Source organism: Lissotriton vulgaris, chromosome 1_1 (assembly GCF_964263255.1).
Source record: "Lissotriton vulgaris chromosome 1_1, aLisVul1.2, whole genome shotgun sequence".
NCBI classification, from domain to species: domain Eukaryota; kingdom Metazoa; phylum Chordata; class Amphibia; order Caudata; family Salamandridae; genus Lissotriton; species Lissotriton vulgaris.
This window is the reverse complement of record NC_141685.1, coordinates 999,630,929-999,650,662: the sequence shown is the minus strand read 5'-3', so window position 1 is coordinate 999,650,662 and position 19,734 is coordinate 999,630,929.

The window sequence follows — 19,734 nt, the reverse complement described above, 5'->3', positions numbered from 1 at the left end:
ACATATCGAAAGACTGCCATACTGTTTGATGTTGCTAATTGTTAGTCTAAATCCACACTAGTACCCCTTACCCTATCACACTTTCAAAGATTAGTCTATGTTGACTAAGTTCGTAATTGGAAATCTAGAGCTGGGACTCAGGTGTGGGATGTCCCTACCAATCTTTTGTGTAAATATAGACCGGTGTTTGAAGGACGTGACTATTATTCACCCATTTCACTTGAGATTGGGGTCTTTTTGGGAAAGAACACATTAGTTTAACTGACCCAAAGTAGGTTGCCTTGCCTTAAAATTCATGATTATCTCTTATCGTCCACTTTTATCAATGTCAGTGAAAAATATTGCCCCAGTCTTATACGATCTGTTGGCCACGTATCAATAGGTTCTAAGGAAAATTATCTATTGGGAGAAACAAGATGTATTCATTTTTTCTTGTCCCTTGTGGTTTCTATTTGCGCTAATTGATAGAAAAGGTGATTTGATATACCTTTTTTCTTTGGATGACAGGCCTTATACACTGTGCGAGGGAGCCACCGTTATGTCCTTTGATGTAGAGTATCCTTTTAAACAAATTGTTCGAGAAATTAAACAAATGTTTTGGAGGTTTCTTTAAAAGAATTGTATTGTGCTCTGTAATTGTCCCAACTTTCACTCACCAATTGTTATGGTTGCAAACCGCTGCAGTAGGCTGCACCTATTTTGGGATATGCCCAGGAAGTTTTTTGAAAATTGTCCTCCTGTTCCGGTTTTCTTATGCCACCGTGCTCTATGGATGAATTACAATAAGCATATATTGTTTTACCTGATATGTTAATTATATTTGTGTTTGTATTTTATGCACTGTGGTAAACAGTTCTTGAGTGTTGTGGCTCTGTTTATGGTTACCAGACTATTCATTTGCCACAGGATGTTATAAAGAGATTTTTTGTCTAAACTAAAACATCCTATTGCATGCGCATGGGTGTGCAAGGATGACAGTAGATTAAAAAGATGCCTTGTGGGCTTCCTTCTTTATATCGTGGATCACCTCATTTTACCCAGACATAGTTATTATTTCCTAATAGGAGTAATTACCACTTAAAATATAGCTACTCTTATGGGTTCTACTTCCCCAACGGGCGTTCGTTCTTTGAACATACCTTTAAGAGTAAATACGGCCTCCCTGCTCCTCGTCACAGCGTCGCCCGTTGCCTTCGTCTTCAAGTACGATCGTAATGTGACCCTTTCCGACTTTGTTTTTAAAAGCAGAGTTTTAATTGGTGTAATCATTATCAGGTTCCTGATAGGGCATAAGTTAACCAATAGTAATTCGGTCGTCATGGAGATAAGACGCATTTTAACCTCGTATTGTATTATTTCACCCGCGCTGTTTCGTGTGTTTCCCATGATTGCATTGGTTGGAAACTAGCCAATCCGATCATCGTAAGCACGGTAACCGAACGCGAAATGTTTTCGCTTCAACTATTCTTAAACTACACTCCGCGGCAGCTGGGTTTCATATGTGCGATATTAGTATAGTATGTTTGTCTATGATCCACAGCATGAATAAAAAAGGATTTCATATAAATTATTCTCCTAGCGTACTACGTACCCTACGCTGGTTTGCGGGTTTCCTTGAATCTGATTGGCCAATATTTGGCCAATGGAGTTACCGTTACTATGGTAATCGGACGCGGTTTATCTGTGTCGATATTGGTTTTGCGGCTGCAAAAACTGAGTGTTTTGATATATAAGCGTGTGTGTTATTTGGTTTGTTAATACCGACAACGGGGTTGGTTTGACATGTCCTTACTGATTAAATGTTTCACACTCCTGATTCTATGAATACAGTTGTCTACGTCTTCTTGTGGTGACAATTGCTTTAAAAAGTCCCTGCTCGAGTTCTCGTAATTGCTTTGCAATCCTGGTTCTATATACACAGTTCTCCTATTGTGGTGCTTGAGTTGAATTCTCGCAGTTTCAATTAGTTGAAGGCATTGTGTGTTTATTACGGGTTACCAAGTGTGTGTATAAGTGCAGTTTCCTAGGATAACCTTTAGACAAGCCTGTGTGTCTGCACTATCTATTAGATACATGTCACATTGTATAGAACCTAGTTATTCGCAAGTGTATCCTCTGAATGAGGAGTATGTTCAATTTACATTAAAGGAAAAACATGTTAGATTTGCATTAAGGAGATTGTGATTTGCTTATGCACTCAGTGCCTAGAGGGAATTTTATTAGTATTAACTTATGGCTAGACGCAATAGGGGAATACTTGGATATATTTAAGCGGTCAAGTCTTGTAAATTAAACTGCATCTTTATCTGAGATTGGTCTGTGTGTGCTCTTGAGGATTGAACAGTATCTATGTCTAAGGATGACCTGTATATACTCAATCTTCCGAATGATTATTCAATTGACATGCATGATGTAAACAGCGTGTAGGGACCGTCGGACTTAAACGGACCTGATTGGGTTTAAGTTAATGCACGATTTGTTCCCAGTCTTCTCTGCTGTTTAAGCCACATCTTACACTGTTGAACCTTGACATGAAGAATTGTTCTCTCTTTTTTTTCTTGGCATTTGTATTGCCTCCTCTAGAGTTCAAGGTTACAATTTCAAGACCGCACCATCTGAGGTCTTCTACTTTGTGGTTTGCTGACCGCCAATGGTCGGTAAGGGGGGCGCCCTTTTTGTTGTTTCTAATGGCTGATTTATGCTCATTCAGACGCACCCGTATCTCTCTCGATGTTTCGCCCACATAGCATAATTGGCAGGGACATTGTATTAAGTATATCAGATTTTTTGTGCGGCAGTTTTTAATCTGGACCTTTACATTCTTTGTAACTATAGGATTGCCCTTGATAATATTCGTACAGTTAACACAGCCCTGTCATGGAAAAGTGCCACTGGGCAATGGTGCATTGTTTATGCAGGGTTGCGATTGCTGTCTATTTTCTCTGTAAGTATGAACCAGTTTATTGCGAATCGTCATGTTTCTTCGAAAAGAAAACATTGGTTTTGGGAGTTTTTCTTGAGCTTTGTTGGTGATTAGATGCCAGTTTCTGTTTACTATGATTTTAATTTTGTTACTGACTTGGCTAAAGTTAGTTACAAAGATTAATGGTTGTGCTTGGGTAGTGGAAGTTGTTTTTTCTTCGAATAGGATCTCCCGATTAAAGTATTTTGCTCTTTTGTACGCTTGACGTATTAAACGTCTAGGGTACCCCCTATCTAAGAACTTTTTTTTAAGTGTATCTGAATGTTTCTCATAGTCACTCATTGTTGTACAGTTTCTTTTTAGTCTTAAAAACTGACCGAAAGGGATGTTGTTTTTTTGGCAGGTTGGGTGATTACTGTCGAAATGTAGCATTGTGTTTCTATCAGTTGTTTTCGTAAACAATTCCACATTAAGTCTTCCGTCTATGTGTTTAATGATTATGTCTAAGAATTCACACTGTTCACGGTTTTGGTGTGAAGTAAATTTGAGATTAATGTCGCCTAAGTTGAGCCATTCTAAAAATTCAGTTAACATATCCATCTCGCCTGTCCAAATGAAAAAAATGTCGTCTATATATCTAGACCACTCGCTGATATTGTCGAAGAATGGTGCATTAGAGTTGAAAATAAGCTTCTCTTCGAAGTGGGAAACGTACAGGCAGGCCAGACTAGGAGCACAGGTGGCCCCCATGCTCGTGCCCTTGACCTGCCTGTAGAAATTGCTCCCGAATAAAAAGATGTTATTTTTCAGGACCATTGTGATACAGTCTACTATGAATGTTTGGTGTGCTGTTAAGTCTTGTCCTTCTACGGTAAGCATATCCTTAATCATCATGATCGTACTATCTTGTGGAATATTTGTATAGAGTGCCTCTATGTCTAAAGTTACTAAAATCTGGGTATCAGGGTTAAAATTGAGGCACTCTATCTTTTTGATCATTGATGTATTATCTTTGATATAGCCTTTTTGTTTGACAACCAAGGGCTGTAGAAATACATCAGCGTATTTGCTAAGAGGTTCAGACGATAAGAGATAATCATGAATTTTAAGGTAAGGCAACCTACTTTGGGTCAGTTAAACTAATGTGTTCTTTCCCAAAAAGACCCCAATCTCAAGTGAAATGGGTGAATAATAGTCACGTCCTTCAAACACCAGTCTATATTTACACAAAAGATTGGTAGGGACATCCCACACCTGAGTCCCAGCTCTAGATTTCCAATTACGAATATAGTCAATATATACTATCCTTTGAAAGTGTGATAGGGTAAGGGGTACTAGTGTGGATTTGGACTAACAATTAGCAACATCAAACAGTATGGCAGTCTTTCGATATGTATAATCTGTATAAACACGGATCAGAACACTATGACCCTGAGAAAATTTGCTGTTTGACTAATAATTAATCATGCGTTCCATTAAAATGGTGCTTCTTATCAATATTATATAATTGTACATGGGCAGGGTGCTAAATAGTTAAATGTGTAGTTACAGTAATAAAGTTTTTAACTGTGGAAAATGTACAAATCAATAAACAGTGAGTAATTGTATGTTTCTAAATAACCTTTTAGAATCGGTCCTGAAGAAGGTGTCTCATAAAGAAAACCGAAACACCGTGTCGACCTAAATCTTCGATTCTTGATGTCATGTACCCAAATTGTTTTTATTTATATGTATAATATGGTGTTCATTGATATTCTTGTTTTTTACTACTGTTTTTAATATCACTATATGTTTTAATTTGTATCGAAAGAATAAATTTGTATTTTTTCTACCAGAACTTAATTTGTATTCATATCAGTTTTTATTAGAGTCACCCTGCAGTACAAGTATTCTATGTTTCCTTAATTTGTTTTTTAATATGTCCCCTAAGGGTTAATGATTGCCTATGTACAAATAAGCATACCAAATAGCAACCGCATATCGCTGCCAAATCCAGACTAGATCACCCTAGGCTCATACACACACAGGTCAGGATAATTTAGCTCAGGCTCCGGAGCTCATTCAGCTCTCATCCGCCATGATCGGCGGTTAGCCATGCCCCCCTATTTAGTCTCTACCAGGGTCGGATCGGGATCACAATTTGGCCCGGGCACTGACGAAAAAAGTGTCCCACATTCATGCGGCGTGGCGCACATTTAAGGGGCGTGGCCCACATTCAAGGGGCGTGCCCTTTCATGAAACACCATTTGGTTACACTTTGAGGTATAATTTGTAGAGAAATATTTAGTAAATTAAGCCCAGAATCACAGGTTGTTGAGCAGACGCTGGGACTCAAACTTGAATCCCCATCTCTGCAAACTCTGGCGTCAGGCCACATAGGCCTATGCACAGACCAGAGACATTTTAAGGCATGGGCAATGTGGACTCTGGCCCAGGGACCCAGCCTTTCAGGGAGCGCCCTGATAGAGCCAGCTCTGTTCTGCAGAGAATCTTGCCCTAATGACCATGCATACTCCTTAAACAGATTGTTTTAAATACCATTTTTTTAAATGTATTTTTAATATGGGCGATGAGTAAGAACCTATCACAGAGATTTTGCAGAAAAATGTGTTTACGTTTCATGCAACATCCATAAAAAAATGCCTTTGAGATCAAACAGGCCATCACATATGAGAAATGGGAGGATGTCACTGAGATTATTTTCAGTAATTTTACTGAGCTGCTACTGTGTTGTAATATTGAAAACACATGTCAATGTCCTTGAATATTAGATGTCAATACATTAAGAATTTGGACAAGTATGGTAGTGCACTGTCCAGCTGAAAGAGGGCATCGAAGAGGTGAAATTGGATCATAAATTCAAATTTTTTCCGAACAGGGGCCCCAAAAATATGTTTGGCCCAGGGCCCCCAAAATCCTTAAGATGTCCCTGGAACAGACAAGGAATGAAAGTGGGAGGATACTGTTCTTCCCCAGGACACAGGGCCAAGGTGACAATGCCCTACATGCTGAGCAACTAAAAAAGCAGCAAGGCCCCTTTCTGTCACAAAATTATTCCAGCCCTCCAGCGAAGGAGCACCTAATAAGCAGGAAGCCCCTGCTATTACTAACCTACTCAGCCCTCCCCAGACCTTCAGCTCAGGAGCACATGAACATCAGTAAGGACCCTGCAATTAGTAAATATTAGTAAATAAAAATAAATTAATCAGCCCTCCCCAGCCCTCCAGGCCTCAGGGCAATGTCCGGGCAGGGCAGCACAAAACACAGCTGCTGGATAATTCATGTTAGCCAGGGCACGTTAGCCAGGGGGAGGCTGAGGTGAAGATGGCGCAAGTTCCAAAAATCACCTGGCCCCCACAGCGAGACCCATTCTTCCTGCCCACTATGCCTTGAATGTGAAGGGCTGTGGGCGAGGTGTTAAAACTAACACTGTTTCTGAGCTGTGTGGGCCCCAGGGGGGCCGAGGTGAAAATGGCTCAAAGGCCTGAGCAACACCTAGCCCCCAGGGAGGCCGATGTTTGCAAACATTCACATCTCCCCAGCCCACCCCCAGCATGATTGCTTTGCATGACAGGGGGTGAAGAGAGGCCACAGCGGATAATCGCTGTACGGCCGCACAGTTAACCTGCATTCATTTCTCTGTCTCTGTCTCCGTGCCCTCTGTGGGACGGTTTTTTTTCTCCCCTTTCCTAGTCCACAGTGGACACGGAGACACCGGCCCTTCGGCCCATGCCCGAATGCCCGCAGTGCCAATCCGCCCCTGGTCTCTACTTATTAAAAATCTCCTCCTTTGTCTGTTCACACAGGGTGACCCTCACCTGAATATCCTCCCCATCTCCTCCTCCTTCTCTGCCTCACAGCCAGAATCCTTATCCTCCTCACCAGAGTGTACAAAGCCGTCACTATTCTTTTACATGATAAACGTCAATCACCAACACTTTCTAAACCTCAGCGTGGACTTCAACATACAGCTTGGTAGCTATGATTCACAAAGCCTCATATGAACATGTCATATACAATCTCCAGGATCAGACGGATTCAAGTATCGTTACCTTTCCTAGGCCCAGGAAATGATAATGATTAATTTTGTAGTTAATAACCTAAATCAATCAGTGATAATGTTGAACACTAGTGGTTGATTTCTAATATATTACATATCTAAGCACTATTATCCTTTCAGAGATTATTTTCGTGCTTTTATATCAATGCTTGTATGTCTTTATACATTCATGTGTATTTACGTATTTATGGGTGCATACAGGCATATAGGTATATATCCACCTTTTATCCTTTCCTACTTTCACATGATTAGACTTTTAGTGTTTTGATCCATCTATACTCTACTTTCTATATATATTTTATCTATTTCTATACCAGTGTCCCTTTACTATTATTCTTTTCATTAGCCTTCCCACCCCTGACGCTGCAACATTATAATAATGATATCAATGGGACCGTAATATTTTGTATTTTTACTATCTTATATCTTTTATAGAAAATATGCAATAATATCATAATAGGAGATTTATTATGCTTCCCTTTTCTTTCTTACGAGATCTTTTTTCCCCCCTTCCTTTTTCTCCGTTAGACTAGTTTATATTTTCTACAGAAAGGTATGTATACACCCAGAACTGTTAGTTATTGTATTCTCTCTGTAAATAGCATTAAAATATGCTCAGTTTCACAGTATGAAATGTTAACACACAGTAAGCATATTTAGTCCCTATTTCATTATTCATATTTAGCCTATAATGTTTTTTAATATTTCAGTGCTTTACAGTGACATATTTTTCATTAGAGATGTTTCCCAATTATAAATCACAGTTTTCTAGCTCCTTATTGTCGGTCAGTCCTGATGTTATTGTTATTGATATGTATATATATTTATTTACTATTGGAGTTTCTTATCTTTCTTCCCTTTTCCCTTTCTCCCCCCTTCCTTCCTTCCTTTGGGCTTATACCTGTATACATCTTTATATATTTATGTATTTATATGTCTTTATCTCTCATTGAGAGACTTTAGTCGCATTTACTTTTATTATTATTATTATTTGATGTTAAATGTGATTGAAGTCACTGTTTTATGATGTTATTTTATGCAAAAGTTTTAATAAAAAATTACAACACAAAAAAAAGAAGGCAGAAAAGGAAGAAAGATGAGGGATGAGATGGCAAAACAGTGGCAAATAGAGAAAGTGGAGCTGAAAAAGAACCTGGAAGAGTGATATAAAGGGACAGGGAGTGCAGGGTGGCAGAGGAAAAAGCAGACCCGCCAATACACATGGTTCCACTATGTGTCACACGATATAGGCTCTTCTCACACGGCCTCCCAGTGAGGAACCAATTTCACACAGTGGGAGATAACTTCAACTGGAAGCCCCTGTGCAGTATGGGTTTCCAGCTCATGTTTGGAGGGTAGGACTGCTGATGTTCATGTTTTCTATTTTTTTGGCAAGCTACCCAAGACATTAGCAGCGGCCTTCGTCACTTTTGGTTTTGGGATTGGAGGGGTAAAAATGTAAATTGATACTTGTATAGCGCACTACTCACCCGCAAGGGTCTCAAGGCGCTTGTATGAATACCGCTGTGGAAACCCGTCCTGGCTTTCCCTGTGAGGCGTCCACTGCTGGGCACCCCCAGGGTGAAGGCCAGGCATCCTTAGCGTTGTGGGGGCCGTTGTGGAGATTAAGCAAGCTATTGCCCAGAGTTGCAGAGTGGGATTCTATGATTAGAATAGGCACCGAGGTGAGAATTATCTGGACCGTGGAATTTTGAGCCCAAGACCCGCCGAGGCAGGGAATTGAACCCTGGTCCCGGGCTAGACCTCTGCATCAGGGTCTGCCGCTCTAACCATTGACAAAGAATTGATGTGGATAGGTGCACAGCTGCTGTTATTCAATTTTAATTGTCTTTGTGGGTTCTCCACAGGTGGTGTTGCAACCCCTTGGAAACGCCCTATAGAACAAGTAGAAGTGGTTCCAGTGGATCACTTACCATCAGTAAACAGGTCAGTCGAACGCCAAACCGCATTTGACGTAAGCATTAATAACAGCAGTTAAAATGATATAGACAGTTACCAACGTACGTTGCTTTCACTCTATCCACAGCTCATAAACAACTACAAGTAAAGGCAGACATGTAAGTCACACGCTATGAAAGCGTTTTTTTCAACCTTTTTTCTACCCGTTACGTTTTAAGAATTGCTTAGCTAATTTTTTACTGAGTCCTCTTTACTTAACACTCTGAGCCATGCCGCATTGTTATGCCCTGACATTTCATTGATTGCTTGGCTAACTTTTTACCGAGTCCTCCCCACTTAACATTCTGAGCCACATCGTATTGCTATGCCTTTTTCACTACATTCTACGAGTTGATGATTAACATGATACAATGTATATAATGACTTTAATGTGACACAATGTACATAATGACTTTAAAATATGTGACATCGTCATCCATCTCTTTACAGTGTTTTCCCTGATGAAGGGCCAAGCATTGGCCCGAAATGCATTGGATAGGATATCATGATGAAACAATGATGCCTCATTAAACAAAAGCTCTAACCATTGAGCCACACTTCTCGGTCGGAGTCCGTTCTTTGCACAAAGCCCCGTCCTCTCTCCATGGCCCCACCCTCTCATGTCTCCTAAATGTAATAGACTTATGGCTCCGCCCCTCCACGACTCCACACCTTTAAGCCCCTGCCCACTCTCACATGGTTAAATTTACCTGAAAGTTGTCAGGCCTTTAAGAGGCATGAAGTATAATTAAAACTATGGCTCCTTGGCATTCGACAACCCTGGTATTGGGCAATGCTGGCAGCGGGCTACCAAGAAAAACTTTGGTCCATGCACTTATTTTTTTTTTTATAAATTAACCCCTTCCACGCTGATGACGAGCTGGGCTCGTCATGGCGTAGCCTACTCGCACGCTGATGACGAGCCCAGCTCGTCACGTAAAGTGCGTTTTCGCAAATGCCAGCGTGCGAGCGGAATTCCGCTAGCCGCATGGTGTTAAACACTGCCGGGTTCATTGGGTTTGGCACCAGAAAGGTGCACACCCTCTTTCCTAAAGATTCGACTAGATTTTGTAGCCCTGTTGGTTTGGACTTCTAACGCTCCTGGGATGCTGACTCAACCCCACTCTACTCAGCACCTCTCTGCCTATTTATCAGGGCCCAGACAGGTGGCGAGCAGCCTAAGGAGCTAGATTTCTCCCAACCTGTTGCTGCAGAAAGGATCCTCCACCCTCTTGGTTGGAGGCAGTAAACCCTGCGGCTCCGGTCAAGAGGGCTGCCGAAAATGCACCAGAGAATAAATACTTCAGTTCATGCCTACTAATAAAGAGGGAAGGAGCGAAGTAGTTTAGCACCCTCACAGCAGAATTGTGGGTTAGTCTGGACAAAGAAATTCCCATGGTGCAACTTGACGCATCTCAGTTATCGGCTTTTCGGTCAAAGCATATTATTGTTCAGACAGGTTTACCCCAGAAATGAGCCTGACTGAAAAACACTACTGCAAGAAAGTCATACTTTTTATATTTATATTTACAAGAACAAATATAAAAATCCATTGGAAGATAAACTAGAGTGTGAAATCCACACCAGAGGCATCTAAGCCTCTAAGCCAAAAACCCTAAATACTCCTCCCAGAGCCTGCAACCCAGGCTTCATTCTAAGAAAATCTGCAATATTTTTCGAGGACACAAGAGGCCGAGGATGCTCCAAAGTTTGTCTTCAGGACTCAAACACTGCAAAGACTTCAATGAATCTACAAGTGGAGAACTATATGAGTCACACCCCAATACCCAGACTCTGTTTCCAGCCCCCTCCATCTCCTACTATTTTGAGCCTTACTTACACAATTTGTAGAAAACTGCATGCAGGAAGATCACGCTTTCTAAGAGGAGAAAAACAAACAGAAGAGGACATTAAAGAACTTTACAGTATCTCTGCTGCACCCTTATAGAAACTGTGCATCCCTGACAGATAACGAAAGGGGAGCCTTGGAGGTGAAATTGGGGTCAACCAGGGAACGAACTACAATATCATAAACATCCTCAGTATGTTCTGGTCTTAATCCACTTAACTAATTAGATTAACTCTTTTTAACCTCGTTTACTGGAAGTCTGCTAATTGGTCTGCAAGCATTGATTCAGTTAAGATTCCCATGTACAGGTATTTGTGATATAGAATGCATCCCGTGATTAGGGCTCAGTGCAAGATCTCCTGAACAAAGTCAATGTTTATCAACTCAAATAAAATTCATACAACCGACCCAAAGGGTGATAGTATCAGTCTCCAAATGTATCCCATCCACTTTATGCCCAACTACTACATCATCAAGGCAATTACAAACGTGCTATTCTTACCTCCACATCTACTTGCACTCTACTTACTTGACAATGAAGTACTTAGATCGAAGCAGCAGATGCAATATTTTTGTCATGTGCTATAACGTATGTGATATAGGGGGGGTGTAGCCCCCAAGACTGATCAAGTCAATGTTGCATATAAAATCCTTCATTCGTTAGCAAGAGAATGAGAAAGAGATAGACCAGGATCGACACAATTGCGCTGAATGATCCGTAAGTGATAAGAAGTCGATAGATTCATGGGACCAGGAGCGCACTAAAAGATGTGACAAAACCTTCATAGATATATGTTTGACATGGGATTTGGGATGCCCACCAGTCCAAAACCTCCAAAACCTGTGAACAGCATATAGAAATATGGCTATGCTGCTCCACACACTCTGACTCAGCACTTGGTCAGAGCAGAGGAATTTAAGCTTAGGATTGACTCAAAGACTGACTCCTTCCCAAGGAGAATTCAAAACATTAGCATAGTAGCTACCACTAGAGTTGAGAACCGCTTGCAGTTTTCACTGAGATCTTTCCTGTTACACCTGAGATTTACTTTTCATCTGTGTCCATTGATCAGGTAAGCTAACATTGTAACCACCCCTCTCCAAATGAGTGTCAATGACATTCTGATTAGATGTGCAAAGCTTTTCAGTGCTATCTTCATGTGCTTCTTGCAACAATGATGAAAAGGATGCAACATCCACAAAAATCTATGCAATTTGTCTTTCATGTGAAAATAGGGACTTTCAGGTATGATTTATAAAGCTATGTGGGGTCACAAAGCCTGTGATTCACAAAATAACAGGGTTTGCAACTGCAAAATGGCTTTTTCTTATGTACTAAACCGATTTTGCAAATCAGTAACAGGTTTTCGAATACAAAATGAGGTGGGGTCACAAAGCCAGTGATTCACAAAATAACAGGGTTTGCAACTGTAAAATGGCTTTTTGTTGTGTACTACACCGATTTTGCAAATCAGTAACAGGTTTTCGAATACAAAATGAGGCTAGAAACCCATAACAAATCGTTATTTGGAAAAGGCATGTTTAGGGTGTCCCTTGCAAAAAGTGTTTTTAAAGCAATGTCATTGCTTGGTGACCGAAATCCAGTTGAAAAACATTGAAAAGTTAAACCATTCGCAATAGGGAAGGTGTCCGTGCAGAACCCCCTTTTCTTCGTGAATGTAAAGAAAATGTGTGTTTGAGAGTGGCCAGGGGGATTTTTAAACAAAGGTATTTTAAGGAAGTACAGTCCTTTTCTTAAATGCAGGTCATTTCCTTTTAGGAAAATGGACTGCTTAAAAACATACTTTATTTAATTATAATCACACACATGGTGGTCTGCTGACCCCAGCTGGCCTCTATGCATCCACTTGGAGTTAGTCCGAATTTGCAACCTACCTTATGAATATTGATGAGACTGATTGGATTTCGACCATATACGATGATTCAGAATGTTATTAGTACATAGGTTGATTTGCAAAATTCTTTTCTGCTCGCCAAAACTCGGTTTGCAATTTGCAACAATGTTTTGCAATTGGAAATTTAGTACATCAGGCTCTTCATTGTGCTTTTAATTTTCACACTCAACATTTTCATCAAAAAGGTTTTCCTGTATCTGCTAAAGGTTGCAGGAAACCTTTTTGTTACAAGTATACATGTCTTTTTTTTACATAAGTGTAATTTGCCATACCTGTCCCTGGCAAGTGTTGGAGTACATCTTTATCAACAGCAAACTCAGAACATAATTGGGACTATCATATTCAGGGTCTAACACCTATGAGAAACGTACCAATAAATGATGTGGAAATCTATGCTTTGGCATAAGTGAAGGGAAAGCAGTGCCCTCCGTGCACTACACCAAGGACAAAATTCCAGAATTGTGCAAATATTTACTTGCATAATAAAAACAATCCACACCCTGGTCCAGATCAACCTGCAAATCAGGATGGACATGGGAAGCAACCAGTAACACTTAACACCCCAGCTTAATGTATTAGTCAGTGAGCGCGTTACCTCCACCCCCTCATCCAAAGTCAGTAGAGTTTATCACATTTCAGATTATGGTATTAAATGTCCTCTTCTATTCAAAGTACAGAAGGTGCAAATCCAAGATAACAGAATGAATCAGAATTAGCTAAGTGAGACAAGATCAGGTGCCCAATAAATCCTCAACATGGACTCCTTGCAGAATGGTGCAGCGTTCTGGGCCAACTCTCTTACCATTGGTTATCCGGAGGACCTTTTCTTTGCAGACTGAACGGGAGTTAGCATTAATAAATCAATTTCAATTAAGAGTGCAACCCATTTGGCTATGCAATAAGGACCAGGAATCAAGGACTATAATGTTTATTACAAGTTAACAGTCAAGTTAAGGTCAACAAATCTTGGTAACATACTGTAAAGATACAGGATAGCAACTGTAAAAAAAAAACAACCTCCTGAAGAAGTTTAGGTGTACCAGTAGAAGGTAGACAAGAAGTTCAGTTACAGCAATACAAAAGATCAATAGCAAGATTTGCTACTCAGAGAAGAGTTTCTGATTTTGTCTTCTATACATGAGTGAAGTATAAATCTTCTAAGTTAAGTCCAATCTAAAGATGATGGCTCAATATCCTAACAGGGTCTCAGTAATCATGGAAATGCAGAAAAAATAGGAAAATGCAGGAAGTGCAGGGAGGTATAGGAAGGTGTCAGCATTTTAGAAGATCAGTCAAGAGTATTCTTGGGTCAAGAGACTAAGCAGTGGCGGATCTTCCGTAATGCAGAGGAGCGTCTCCACACTGGTCAGAGCCAGCATATGAAAAATAAAATGACACACCCACCGCTACCCTCGCAGAAGTTGGAACAAGGTCCCCAATGAACAGCTCGGCACCTCTCTCAGTAGAACCCCTCAACCGACATCCACGGACGCTACCTCATCTGATGGATCTCTAACTGCGCCAACACACTGGCTTCCCTGAAGAAATCCCCAGGCAGACGGCACTCCAAAAAAGCCAGCTGGTTCTCTCCTGCCCTTCATGTTCCTGTACACAGCTTGAGAAGAGATGGAGGAGCAGCAAGACCCTGCAAGATGACTCAGCCTTCAAAACCACTGTCACCGCATTCCACCACTTCATTAGAACAACAAAGAAAGAGGCCCTACAAGAAAGGATAAACGCCAATGCACTCAATAGTGAATAACTGTTCACTGTGGTCAAAGAATTTGCCAGACCCTAGCACAGAAACAGCAGACATACCAACCTCCCAACAAACTTGGCTCCTTCTTCCACTGCAAGATAAAGGAACTATACGACAGCTTCGACTGCCACAATACTAGGCCTGGGCGGTAAACTTCGCTCCGCTCTCGGAATTTGTGGAATTTTGGCAATTCCGCGTCCTGCAGAGAATGCGGAATTGCAAAAAATTCTGAGATCCGCGGCTTAGCAGAATTTTGTCCTTGTTCACGCTTTCAAAATGCGTGTTCACACGCGCGGTAGAGACTTACCGGGATCCCTGCTTTCGCGGACAAGTTTTCCTATCCGTTCGCGCGCGCCAAGAGATTTTGGTAGCCGGCCACGCGATCCCGCGAGAGTGTGTGATCGCGAACACATCATTTGGACGAGCCATCGGACATCCGCGGTCGCAAACAGGAAATATGCATTGCGAGCGGGCAAGAGAAGTGAAACAAAAGGCCACGCTAATTGGCAACCGCATGGGCAAGTTCGCGAGATATTTCCCCTGAGAACGCAAGCAGCATCCCCGTACAGGAAAAATGCATCACAAATGGGCGGGGCAAGCAATTCCACATGCTCGCGAAAACCGGCATAGTTCGTGGAGATTTTTTACCATTTCGCAGAACTTTGCGTAATGCAACTACGCAAATTCCGCCCACCCCTACACAATGCCCAAGACCCTCCCCCCAACTGCAACCATCGCACCCAATGACACCGGACCCCAACAGACCCTACTCAGCAGGATTCCCCTCTCCGATCACCGCTGACAACACCCTCAAGATCATGAACAGCATCCCCTCAGGAGCAGCCTCGGACCCCTGCCCACACTTCACCTGCAACAGAGCCGGCACCACCATTGCCCCACGAACTCTGCCACACCATCAACTGCTCCATCAACTCCGCCACATTCCCAGAAGCCTGGAAACATGCAGAGATCAACCTCTTGTCAACCTCTTGCTGAAGAAACCCTCTGCCGACCTGACAGACCTCAAGAACTTCAAACCCATCTCTCTTCTCCCCTTCCCAGCCAAGGTCATCAAGAAGCCCAAAAACTCCCAACTCTTCGAGTTCATCTAAGAGACCCACATCCTGGGCCTCTTCCAATCTGGCTTCTGAAGCAACCACAGCACAGAGACTGTCCTCCTCGCCACCACAGACGTCTCCACCCTCTTCAACCAAGGTTAGACTGCAGCCCTAATCCTCCTTGACCACCTTCGATTCCGTCTCTCACCACACCCTATGCACAAGTCTCCACAACACTTGCAACCATGACAAAGCCCTGGAATATATCCGCTCCTTCCTCACCGGCTTAACACAGAGAGTCAGACTACCACCATTCCACTATGAACCCACAGAGAGCAGCTGTGGGGTGCCTCAGGGCTCCTCCCTGAGGCCCCACTCTCTTCAACATCTGAATGGCCCCACTACCATGCTCCTCACACATGCCTACAAAGCCCTACACTACATGGGACCTGTGTACCTTAACCACAACCTCATATTCCACGCACCTACCAGAGACCTCTGCTCTGCCCAACTGGCCCTGGCTACCGTTCCATGCATCCGCAAGTCCACGGCCGGACATAGATCCTTCTCATACCTCACAGCAAAGACCTGGAACACCCTCTATCTCCACCTCTGGCAATCACCATCACTGCCTCAATTCTAGAAGGACGTCAAGACCGGACTCTTCGACTGAACCACAGCACCTTTGATGGACCAGCGCCTTGAGACACTTATGGGTGAGGAGTCGTGCTTTACAAGCAAGTTGATTGATTGATTGATTGATTGATTGATTGATTGATTGATTGATTGATTGATTGATTGGTTGATAAACCAATGTTATTGTCATTTTATTTTTCACTGTGAGCCAAATCCACCGAATCTGCTGAGGTTAAGGCAGGGCCATCCTCAATGGAGAGCAGCTGGGAGGAGGATTGGTGGACACTGTAATTGCGCATGTCAGTTTGGCTGGCTGTCTTAGGACAGCCAAATCCGTATGTGCACTTAGATTTCTCCAACCAAGCTGTGTTGCACAGCCAGATTCAGAAAAGTCACTGTGCCTGAGCGAGAGTCTGAACTGCCTGCTCGGGCCAATATTGCTGCTTCTCTCATGCTTGGTATGGAATTAGAGCAGTCTGGATTGGGTGGGTAGCCTGTGCAGAAACCAAGAAACTGTGAAAGAGCACCGATGCGGCAGCCGGATGTGGGAGCGGCAGTGGCAGGTAAGTGCTTTTGAAAAAATTATTATTCCCCCCCCACCACTCTTTTTTGGCAGCAGCTGCTGCTGGGAATAAGTGTTAGCCTAAGCCGCACTCAGCAAAGAATCAAAGGGAATAAGCATAGAGGCCTAAACCTCTTATAATCCATGGGAAAGTTGCCTAAACTCAGACCCTGTGAACACTAGTTATTTCCGCCCAAATCTCCAGAGTACCAAACCTCTATTTGCGTCATCAGGGGCTTCATTGTCACTTCCATCCTCACACTATAAGCTGTAGCATTCACCGGATATACCAGGCTATACTTGAGAATGGTACTGTTCGTTGTCACCTACAATTGTTTACAACAGTGCTGAATGGGTACTTTCAGTTAACGCTCTGGCTCTCCATATTCTTGTCAAGGTCATTTTCCCACGCCCTCTCTCTTTATCACTTGTTTAGTGTTGTATCTATTCTCAGATTAACAAACCATGTGAATGTACCTGCAAGGAAAAAGACATGCAAGCAGAGAATGGAAAACAGAATTTTATGCAAGAAGAAACAAAGGCCTAGAAAGTATTACATCAATGGTGTACATTTAATATATATAAGCACATTTAAACACTAATCAATAACACTGTCAGTACATAAGTGTTGGACAGGCCTCGTGCACGGGCCGTTCCCTCCCCGCATAGGAAGACCCGAACACTGGCTCTCCCAGTATCCCCAGAAGAACCACCCCGACAACCCGCAAAAGCAACCTGCAACCCGTCCCTCACGGGACCCCGGCTCCCGAACACCACGACATCGGCCGGCCCGGGCCTCCTTCAGCAGCATTGCCCCGGCCCAGCCGCCATCTTGGACACTGCACCACGAGGCCGCGTGGCCTCAGCTCGACCCCAACCCTGGGTCTGGCCAGGCCCCGACATCGAGGCACCACCATCCACCCAGGAGGTGAAGGGACCACTTGGCAGGTCAATGGGGGAAAGGAGTGTCGATGGCTCTCCCCCGCCAGGTGCCGATCGCCCCCAGCCTCCCCGGGCGCTGGCTCCACCCCCCTGCTGGGTGTCTGGACTCCCTCATCCCGGACCTCCCGACCTCCCAGCGTGAGGGTCCGGACATCAAAGGAGGCCAGACCTATAACTGGGGCAGCTCCAGAGCAGGAAGGCAGTTGTATCCTGGAGTCGAGAGACACCTTGAAGAACTCATCCTTGACGGACTGCTGGCGCTGCCGCAGCCCTGCCTTGTGAATCCTCGATCCTGCCTGCTGGCGCTGCCGCGGCCTTCTGCAACCTTCATCCTCGTCGGGACCTGCTGGCGCTGCCGCGGCCCATCCTTGTGAACCATCGCTCCTGCCTGCTGGCGCTGCCGCGGCCCATCCTTGTGAACCTTCGTCGGGACCTGCTGGCGCTGCCGCGGCCCATCCTGGTGAACCATCGTCGGGACCTGCTGGCGCTGCCGCGGCCCATCCTTGTGCACCATCGCTCCTGCCTGCTGGCGCTGCCGCGGCCCTTCTCCCGTGAGACTTGTCATCCTAGCCGGCTAGCGCTGCCGCGGCCCGACCTTCCCGAATTCCAAGCTCGAGGATTGGGAGCTATCCATCTACCACCCGTACCAGACCGGTACCAAGACTGTCCCGCTACCCTTTCCCCCTCCAGAGACTAGAATTGAGAGGACCCTCGTGTCCGACCTCACTGTACCGCTGATACCTCTGCTTTAAAAATCGTATATAAAGAGTGTTGACCTCATCTTCGTGTGGTGTCCATCTGTGGGGGGGAAGTTACTTGTCTGTACGATCGCTGGAGACGGCCCTCACCGGAGGCCTCTCCCCCTGTCCTCGGCCGACCCTCCAAGTCCCCGTCTAACATTGGTGGCCAGCGGCACGATCCGAACCAACGCGTAATCGTACAGAAAGTAACTCTCCCCACGGCTCAACCACAATGACAACCAAAGAGAGCGGATCCACAGGAAAATTCCAGATGGAGAAATTAGAAGAATACAACCACAAAGAACTGAAACAATTTTGCATGGAACTAGGCATTGCTACCACAGGACTGAGCACGAAAGACGACTTCAAAAAGGCCCTAGAATCTTGGGCGGAGACGGGTGCGACCGTACCCCAGAACCAAAACACCGAAACGCCAGAAACAAGCACCGCTCAGGCAGAAGGAAGGAGAGCGGGTCTCTCCCCGGAGGAGATCCGAGAACGAGAGAAAAGCAGACTCCATGAATTGGAGTTGGCACGACTTTGGTTGGACGGAGAACTGAAATTGGCCGAACAGAAGATAACATTGGAACACTTGCGGCTCCGAGAGGAGCGGGAAGAGAAGCAAAAACAGAGAGAGTTAGAAGAGAAAAAACTGGCCTATGAACATGAGCGCAACCTAGCCGAAATAGAGCTTCGGAAACAAAATAAAGACCTCGGGGTGCCCGAGCGCCCAAACACTCCGGGCCCTGCAGACCCTAAAGTCCACATCCCCAAAGATGTCGTCCGAGAATATTATAGGAATGATGATATCCAGCAGTGGTTCAAGGCCTACGAGATAGCCATGACCTCCCACCGGATTTCCCGAAGTGACTGGGGAGCCGGGTTATGGGGGAGGTTCGTCAACGAAGGGCGCGACGCCCTGCTGCAACTGCCGGACCATCAGATGACGTCCTATGACCACATGAAGGCAGCCCTCCTCACTCGATACGGACTCACGCCCGAGATGTACCGCCAGCGGTTCCGCGACTGCAAACGGATCCCGGGTACAACTTGGGTAGAGTACGTGAACTTTTTCAGCAGAGCATTCGAGGGGTGGATCAAGGGCAGCCAAGTAACCACCTAAGAGCAACTCTTTAATCTCATTGTATGGGAGCACCTCTCCAACAATTGCTTCGTCGAGCTCAGGCAGCACCTCCTCGACAGCAAACTGACTGAACCTCGGCAGCTCGCCGCCGAAGCTGACCGGTGGGAAAGCACTCGAGTTTCCCGAAGTGGGCCCAGCGAGCCGAACAGAACCAACCAAGGTCCCCATCACCCCCGAGGAGGAGGA